Source organism: Nothobranchius furzeri, chromosome 13 (genome assembly GCF_043380555.1).
Source record: "Nothobranchius furzeri strain GRZ-AD chromosome 13, NfurGRZ-RIMD1, whole genome shotgun sequence".
Classification (NCBI taxonomy): domain Eukaryota; kingdom Metazoa; phylum Chordata; class Actinopteri; order Cyprinodontiformes; family Nothobranchiidae; genus Nothobranchius; species Nothobranchius furzeri.
In genome coordinates this window covers 39,848,543-39,858,883 of record NC_091753.1, presented here as the reverse complement: position 1 = coordinate 39,858,883, position 10,341 = coordinate 39,848,543, and positions in this window count along the sequence as shown.

Here is a 10,341-nt window from a genome sequence, read left to right as displayed (position 1 = left end):
TTATTATTGTTATTTGTTTAATATTTGAAATAAAAAACACAGCTGATTTGTTCAATTCAGTGATGACTCACTCCTGTAGACACTAATGAAGGCTGGGGAGACATGTCAGCTGTTAGATTAAGGTATTAAAAAGACAAATGCACAGTGAGGAGATAAGTTTTGCTTTCGGTTTCTACGAACAGACACTAGGGGGTGCTAGTGCTAGATTTTTATCACCGTTTTGCCCCTTTAGTTGATAGCAGGTTCTGCAAAAAAAATCTACAGAGGGACTCAGTTGTAGTCTCATTAAATCTGTACCTAGGACACATGCTCATCCTGCTCAAAAGAAGCAGAAATGTTACACAAGCTCCTCGTTGACTTTAGGCCAATCGTTTTTGCAAGAGTCACTCGTCCATTGGTCATGCATCATTTTTTTCATCAGAAATCAAGCAATGTGAAGCTCAGAAATAAATATGTTCCTCACCATCTAAATGTTTTCTTTATAACTGTAATTTGTTAATGAAACACCATATTGTTCTTTGTAAAAATGTGAAATTACAAAAAAATCTACATCACTCTGTGCCCAAAAAGCTCTCAAAATTCTTATGTGATTTTAAAAAATGGATTAACATAATTAGCATCCCCAGATGTTTGCATAAATGTTGATTTATTCTGTATATTTCATCAGTTCTTATCTTTTAAACCCACTATTTATTCAATAAAGTTCTTGACTAATTAAATTTTGCCTCATTTCAACAAAGCTGCAAAGCTGCTTAGGTTCTCTAATTCATCAATTGTTTTTTTTTTTTTTTGCTTTTATTTCACATTTCTTTTTGGCAACATAAACATGTATTCCCCAAGAAATATGTTTCCTATGTGACTGAATGAATCTGTGTTTACAGTAGTCTCTCACTATAACGCGGTTAACCCTTCGCGACTGAGCAGTTTTGCAGATTTTTTTTCCCACGAATTAATACATGGCGACAATGATATATGACTTTAATGACAATACAATCAGAAAACGGAAAAGGTTGGCGAACAGAAAAAAGAACCAATCAGCAATTGGGAGAGGTGGGACTACATGAGAATAGAACCAATCACAGTTCAGTTACAGTAAGTATACAATGTTTTTTTTGTATTAAAACTACATCTTAGAGGCTCTATTATGTAATGTCAGGAATCCAAGTACACAATGAAATAAACAAGTTTGCATGTCTTTTTCTAACAGCACATTGAGAGTGTTTATACAAGAGAGAAAAGTGTGAAATGTTAATGCCTGTCTGAGAAAAGCGTATAAAGTGTGTACTTAGGGATTTTACAGCCTTAAAACATCTATAATATTTGCAAATAACGAAGCTGGCTACTTTGCAGATTTTGCTTTTTGTTGGAACATAACCCCTGTGATAAACGATGGACCACTGTATAGATAATTTTATTTATCTTGTTTTGTCTGGGATTATTTATTGGTCCAAATATCAGTAATAACATTTTTCTCTAAAAGTACATATTCTATTGATGCAAATATCACTCACAGGCAATGAACTCCCACTCTAAAGTTGAAACATTTAACTTTCTACTTAAAGAATGCTTTTACAATATAAATACTCTAGCTATGGTAATGATAGATGTATTTGTGAAAGTTTTTTTCCTACGAAGACGCAAAGAACTACAACTGCAAATTTGTCCAGATCAATCAAATTCTTCATTGTCAACGTGCTAACGTAGCTGTTACAAAAGTAGTAATGTGACTTCTGCTAGTTGTACACACAGCCAATCATCTAGTGTGGTGTCATCAGCAGGCGCAGGCCCCCAAGCTGATCCGCTACCGACACCGGGTTGATGTACAGAAGCTGAAGGCTGGTTTCCACCACATCTGGGGCTGTGGAGAATGTTGTAAACATGTTTTCTAACAGCTGTTTACAAACTAACTGTTGTATTTCATGAACTCGTGCAACTGAGATTGACTCAAGATGGTTTTGGTATGTGTTATGATTTTACGAATAACTTGAGAAAACTTTGTCATACAAATTCTTTGAAGTTGTTAAAAAATCAAGCAACACAAAAATGAGTCTCTTTGCAGATGAGTCATCCCTGAAGTGTCTTTTTTGGTCATTTTTAAACCACTTTTTAAAAAGCTAAATGTAGTTTTTTCTTTTCCTTTGTTCAGTTCTCTTTTGATTTGTATAACTTTTTCACAGTGACAGACTGTTCTCAGTGTAATCAGCTAAGTCTCAAGTTACATTTCTTTCTCTGCCTTCTTAGTCCTAAAAACTCAAACCAAATCTTTTTTTTATTATTCTGATGGCACAAATCAGTGGAATGCACAGCTGTGTCTTTATATTTTCTGCTTCTCAACACTTTGTCATTTTAATGTTCAAATGAGATGAACCTTTGTTTATTTCTTTTTTCCACATACCACAGTCTTTAAACCAGTTCCAGGAATGGAGAATTGAACTCACTTTCTTCTTGCATTTAATCAGACATACCCGAATCAATGGTTCTGCCTCAACCTTTTTACACATGCAATGACACATCGGATGCCTTCTATCTCAGCCAGTAATTGGGTTTGCAGGCACCTAAACTAATTTTATTTCTAACAAGGAGACAAGCAGGAAGAGGATAATGTCATGCAGGTTGTTGAAATCACAAACAGCAAAAGAAAAACAGGATAACTACATTCTGCCCTTTCAATTTAATAACTACTGTAATCAATATTCCCTTCTTTTATTACAGCATAGAATCAAATAATACTTTCACTTGGATGTCATCTCTGAAAACAAAATGGTTGTCTTTCAATCAGAAACCATGTTGTTAGTTAGATTTTTCATGTAGGTTATCAGCAGCATAATTTTTACATCTTTCTGTAAAATATAAAATATGGTAAATACATATTTTCATGATATCATGAAGTTTTGTCTTGTCCCCAGCATGAAATCAGAGTGACATGAGTTTGTTAAAAAGGGATAGTTTGCGTTTTTCCATATTTTTAAATCATTTTCTTGAGCCAGCTAAAATGACCCTTTGACGGGTTAATGAAAGGCCACCCATCCCCTATCACTCCCTTCAGCCAGATTACTCCACTTGCAACTTTAGACTGGCGGCTGCTCTGTTGAGACTTAGAAAAAAATTTAAGCTGACATACCTGGTGCTGCAGTCTGCTTACAGCACGTTTCCTGCATGTTTTAGATCATGAACACAGCTGATTTGTTTAATTTAGTGATGAATCACTGCTTTACACACTAATGAAGGCTGGGGAGGCATTTCAGCTGTTAGATTAAGGTGTCAAAAGATGAACGCACAGTGAGGAAATGGGTTTTTCTTTTGGTTCTACAAACAAACTCTAGAAACGGCCTAGTTCCCCTTTAATCAGAAAATTCCTTGAAGAAATTACACTATTTAAAGGTGTGGTTCACTTGTTAAACCAATACATGCATTTAATCTCAATTCTGAGGCTGCTCTGTAAATAGTTTTCAAATGAACATTACAAATATCAACTTCCGATCATTCCATATCAATTTCAGACTTAAAATAATATAGTGATGTAAACCACACCCACTTCTGGTTAAACCACGCCCACTTCCGGGTTATGCCACGCCCATTCTGAGTACAGATACACATACAGATAATTTAGTTGGTTGAACAGATACAGATACAGATAGTGGTGTACTCGCTCATCCCTACTGTTTAGATCAAGAAGCCAAAACAGAAAGATCAGCAAAAAGGCTACAGGGAAGCAGGTAGAAGGTCAAAAGATAGAAAGATAGAAAAGGGGCCGATGATGCAGAGATACCATACCATACCAACTTTATTTATAAAGCACATTTAAAAACGGCATGACAGCCGACCAAAGCGCTGTACAGAATAAAAAGTAAAAACACAATATAAAACAATACACGGTCAACAATAAAATGCACAACAAGGCAGATTATCACGTCAATAAAAGACATGTAGTAAAATAATAAAAGTCAGGCATTGAAAAATGCCTGGTCGTAAAAGTGAGCCTTAAGTAGTGACTTGAACCGGAGGAGGGATGGTGCCAGTCTCACTGGAAGAGGAAGAGCATTCCAGAGTGTCGGAGCAGCATAGCCAAAAGCACGCTGCCCCCGCGTTTTGTATTTCATTGTCGGAACGTGAAGCAGCAGGCAATCCGCAGATCTCAACACCCGGTTTGGCGCATAACGAGTCACAAAATCTGACAGGTAATCCGGAGCCAGACGTTCAGGGCCTTAAAAGCAAAAGTCAAGATTTTAAACTTGACTCTGAAGTTTACGGGTAGCCAGTGGAGCTGCGCCAGTACAGGTGTAATATGGTCTCTTCTAGGGGTGTTTGTTAAAAACCTGGCTGCCGTGTTTTGTACGACCTGAAGCCTGTTAAGAGCAGAGGCAGGTAAACCAATTAAAATGGAATTTGCATAATCCAGTCGGGAGATGATAAAAGCTTGAATTACAGATTCCAGGTGTGCTCGTTTAGAATTACAACAACAAATGCCAGATTAAATAAAAGCACAAATGGCAACCTTCATCTCAAAATTGGTTTATTATTGGTTCCTAAATGTAAAAAATATACCGTAAATCCTCTAATACAGGCCGGTATTCAATTAAAGGCCGGGTCTCCAATTCTGACCGGTGTCTGAGCCAGCGGAGGTAAATAATGGCCGGTCTCTTATTGTGGCCGGATGGCATGTGGTAACAAGCAAGTACGAGCGCTGGTTATAGTCCCCAAATTAACCAGCAGGAGGCAGTAGAGGTTCACGCAGACCTTTTTTAAGCCTTTTCTTCAACGCTTTGTAACGCTACAGACACGATCCTCTATCACGCTCCTACCACACAGAGTCACGGTGTCAGTTAACCATGCTAATTCAACCCGCTCCACAGAACACACATCACCTTCCCTGTGGCTTACATAACACTCACACAACACGCAAATCAGCACATAGGAACTAGCAGAACGATAGGAAACACATATAACACAATACCCAGAATGCACCTGGCTTACAACCCCAGCCAGGTCATAACACTATCAAGTTCAAAGAGAACGTGCTGATTATGCTGCAGAACACTCTGGAGAGCAGCAGTAGGGGGTGTATGAACTACAGCAATCCCTCGTTTATCGCGGTAGATGCGTTCCAGACCTGGCCGCGATAGATGAAAATCCGCGAAGTAGGGACTCCCAGCATGCCCCTCGCGGGGATTCCCTTCACGTCGCACCTACGTCACAAACCGCGGCTATAAACGGAAGTCGCCTTTCCAGCTCACCACTCAGTCATCATTTCTTCAGATTCACGATCAGAGTTTCCAACCTACCGATCAATCCAACGAACTATCAGCTCATAGTAAGTTATCTTACTTACTTCTGGAAAGCCCGGCATTTCCGTGTCACTTCGTTGACGCTCGAACGCTCGGGGGTTTCCTAGATCAGCCGGCGTTTCACCGACGCTATCACTTCCGCGTCTGTGAAACCACGCTCCCTATTGAATTATCGTATGATCACATTCTCTGTGATCAGCAACGCGCTGTGCCGGACCGTAGGTACTGACACGCGATCGTTCATGTCGGTTCATTTCCTTTAATGTTTTCTGTCTTTTATTTGCGCCTGATGTGTATCGCTGCTGTGGAGCGGGGCGCATCAACTTGTCCTCCGACGCACAGATCACAGCAGGGAGCGCTCAGCTGTTTTCGCGGTCGGTAGATCTGCCTCCTGAGCATGGCCACAGGAACAATCAGGTGTCGCCACCTCAAAAACTAATTTAACACGCGATCGTTCATGTCAGTTCATTTCCTTTAATGTTTTCTGCCTTTTATTTGCGCCTGATGTGTTTCGCTGCATGCTGTGGAGCGAGGCGCTGCGGGCATCACCTTGTCCTCCGACGCACTGATCACTGATACAGCCGCCAAACAGCGAGCGCTCCGCTGTTTTAGCGGTCGGTAGATCTTTTAGAACTGCAGTTCAAAGGTAACTCATGAGGTGAATATATATGAACCCAGGTAGCAGTTTTTCTTTAGGATTGAGAGGAGATGCAGGAAGATAATAAACAGGCAGGACAGAAAAATAGTCAAATAAAAACAAGTTAGTTTTTGTACCTGCTGTTGCAACAAACAGACACCATTGAAGGTCATCAGAATTGAGGAACAGAAAATTAAATAATTATTTTAATGTTTAGAGCAGCAGGAACTCCGAGAGGCTGCAGGCACATCAGTGAGTTTGCGGCAGCTGCGCAGGGGGAGGGGGGAGAGGGCTGAAGCAGGAACTACAGTTGTTAAAAGAAATGTGTTTAACTTTGAAAATGTGGGCGCAATTTTAATTGTCAAAAACTCCAGCGAACCATTAGTTCATTTTGCTCAAATAGAAATAGAGGCCTGCCTCTAATACTGGCCCTCCTTCCAATAAAGGCCTGGAGCTTGATGAGCTTGAGTCAAATACAGGCCCGGGCCTGTATTAGAGGATTTACGGTATTTCAGTTACCAAGATTTTACACAACTATAGGATGAATGTTTTCATACTTTTTTTTTTTTGTGGATTTATTTGTCAGATGCCTTTATTCCAAAGTGACTTACACGTTCTCTAACATGCATGTTTTTGGCCTGTGAGAGAAAAAACAGAGTATCTGGAGAAAACCAGCCCATGCATGGGAAACTGAGATTTGAAACCACCTTGCTGTGAGGCAACAGTGCTACCAACTGCACCCCTCTTTTTTGAGATTGCACCTGTTTATTTAACATCTCATTACATTCCCTTCAAAGCCACTCTTATCTACGCAGGTTAAGGTCGTAATTACTCTGCCTTGTGATGTTAAAGAGCTGCAGTAATGACTGCTCCAGCTGTGTAATTTGGTTCAGGTGTGTTTGGTGCCTAGGTACGCACCTCTGGTCATTCTCGTGATAATTCACTCAGTGATCCATCGTGTCTCCTGTGGGATGATCTCTAGATATAGGAAACATTTGGGGAAGTCACCTGGCAGGATGAAAGAGATGGAAAAAAAACATTTTCAGCTGATTTTTTGCAGCTGCTATAACTCACCAAACCTTCAATTTGTGATAGTTTTTGAGAGCTTTGTAAATTACTTAGGTGATTAATTTCTAGTCCCATAAACACTTTGTTTAGGCAACAAGCGTGAGGAAAGTAATCTGTACCAGCTATTTAACTGGTGCCTTGTTATTTCTCAGTGCATTCCCATTATCCTTCCAACCGCATCTCTGTGGTGTTGTCATGCATCTGTTAAATGATTAATGGTGAATCTCCCTCCTATCTAACAAAGAGCAGAAACTCACTAACACTTAAAAACTTCTTCATATATTTTATTTCGCTAAGAACTGTAAGTGGGTTTATTTTGTAAAATCACACCTCTTTATCATTCTTGCCTTTCATCCTTTACCTGGAAAATGATCTCATTTACATTTGGTAATGTTTTCTCTGAAGAAGCAGATTGGGCCTTGGGTTTTCCTTTGTCCTCCTGAAGTTGTATTGTGGTTCAAAGCATCTTTAATCCTGTCGGTTAATTAAAGTGAAACCGAACCCTCAAAATCTGTAAACAATAGAATTAACCACGATGCTTTGCATTGTGTTGATGGTTTGAGTGGTAGCAGAAAGTGTCATTTGTGCAAATTAGCTGAATAATTTCGAGGAGTGCTTTTAGTGTGGCGCTGTTTTGCATTTTAATAAAGCATGACTCATTTGAATTCTTGCATTGCTCTTTTTTATCAACAGATTTAATGGAAGGTTTAAATAAATGCAAAGGTTACTAGAGAATAAAATGTGCACAACAGTAACTCCTTTATCTCACTTGTTTGATTGTATTTATGTATGGGAAACTGCAAATGGCAATTAATGCACACAAATACAAGAAAGAAAGGCAAAACTGGATCCAAAAAAGTCTCAAAAAGCAGATATCTCTAGAAAATAAAGGGAATTCGACTTTCTAAAATAGTAATAACACAAGATCCTTTCTGTTCCCTGGTTCCTGCCTGACTCTTACCCAAAAATGATTTCAGAAAATTTTAGAGATTATTTTTTTCCGTTTTGTTTGGAAATTGCTTTGCTCAACTGTTTTTTTCAGACATCTTGCAAGACGTGCCAAAATATGAAAATGCTTCATTAGATGACCAGTTAAAGATGAAGTATGGCTTTACTGCCCAAATTATTATTTCAGTTACTCTTCATCTACAGCATTTGTAACTTTTGAACAATTTTTAACATCATGATAATTATTAATTTTTGCCTGATATTTAAATCTGGTTTATTTAAAATGTTGGTAACACTTTACAATACGGCTCCCTTTACTATTGTTACTTAATACATTATGAAGCATTAATAAACTATTAAATAAAGTATAAACAACTGCTCAATATTAATGTTAATATAATGTAATCAATTATTAAGCAGACCCCTACCCCCCACCTCGTATTGGAAAGATTTACCCAAACATTTCAATCTGGAATGAAACTAAAATATTGTAAAAGATAAAAAAAAAGAAAAAGGAAAAATTAAATTTCCCCACCTACAGATTATTTTATTTAAACTCCCAACATAATCTGTTTTGGAGCAGGTGTTGTGTTTAGCATGGTGGTACCAGGTAGAAACCAATAGCTTCTCACAACTCAGCACTAAATCAAGAACTTCAATTAATCAAGATCACTAGTAAATGCAAATGTATCGGATTATGTGGAACGTTTCAGTGATTTGCTCCAGGTGTGTGGAAAGGGAAGAAAGAAAGCACTGCCTGATGGACTGTCTCTTTACAAAAGGGATGTGTGAACAAACCTTGTGTCTAGATGACTGTATCATTTTAATGAAGGCATTTTATTATAAGAAGGGAGTGTTCCGGAGTGTGTCCTGTTCAAAAGAAACCTCTTAAATTGTATGAACAATAAATAATAAAAGTTTATTTGCAGGAAAAGCAGAAATGGTCAGCATGATGAGACTTGACTAATTCACTTATTTTACTTTGATTTATTTTCTCTCTTTTAGTTTGTGATTACTCCAGGAGGAATTATTTTTAAAACGATGCACATATTTGTATAATATTTTTGTTTTGAAACCAAAAGCCTTTATGACTGTGTCATCTAGCTAAATGAATAGGTCCAAGGATGATACTAAATATTGGTGAACTCAAAACCATATTGTGAAATTCCTTTTGTCTTTAGATGAGTCACTTGAAAAACACAGTTGTAAATGGCTTGTTGTACCTTCTTCTATAACGCCCCAATGAGCTTCACAACACAATCAGTCATTCACCCATTCACACGCTGGTCGTGATGAGCTACGATGTAGCCACAGCTGCCCTGGGGTGAACTGACAGAGGCGAGGCCTGCCAACCACTGGCACCACCGGTCCCTCCGACCACCACCAGCAGGCAAGGTGGGTTACACGTCTTGCCCAAGGACACAACAGCAGCATTCTCTGGTGGGAGCCAAGATCGAACCTAAAACCTTCCGATTACTGGACAACCCATTCTACTTCCTGAGCTGCTGCTGTCCCTTAAAGTGGATTAAATAAATTTGTTTAACACCATTTGGAGTCTTATTTCCTGATATTTGGACATCTTGTGTCAGATTGGAAAACAGCAACACAACTAAAACTAACTTGCAACACTGATGTTTTATCTTCACAAATAACACACGCCTGGAGGAGTTCTGCCATTTGGTGAAGTTGCTAATTCTAACTGTTAGCTTCTTTTTCTTTTTATTTATTTATTTTTTCCGTGTCCTGTCTGGCTGTGAAGCAAACAGAATTAATGTCTGAATGCTGGTGACAAGAATTACAGACTTACTCTTAGGTGGAGCATCAAAGCTTCTGCTTAACTTTATTGTTATTGTTGTTTTGAATGCTTGTTATTCCAACCAGACACGGAGACAGAGGTGAAAGACAAAGGCAGAGACAAAAGGAAGAGGAGGAGGGGGGGTGGGGGTGTCCACAAAAATAAACAATCAATGATGAACAAGCGTCTGCTTCTAGACCTGCAGGAGGAGAAAAAAAGAGAAAAGGGACACACAACAATACAACAGGAGCAAACTATCACTGCGTCAACCTGATGAGGAAATATAAAATCAACATTGGTTTACTGAACAATCATGATAATAAATCACAGTGCATTAAGTGCCAACCACAGCCTTAAGACATGTGTTGCGCCCAAGTCCATACTTATGAGAGCACCATGTGAGCACCTGTGTGCGTACCCGCGCTTGTATATGTAAGGTTTCTCTACAGGAGCGTCCAATAGAGGGTGTGAGGGGCCACAGATCTGCCCCCCAGAGATGTGTAGGAAATGGAAGGAGCTCCAAGTCTCAGATCCAGGTGCTGCCCCTGAGGGCAGGGACGCCTGGAAGACTGTAACCAGCAAAGCCCCTGCCTCCCTCAAGAGGCACA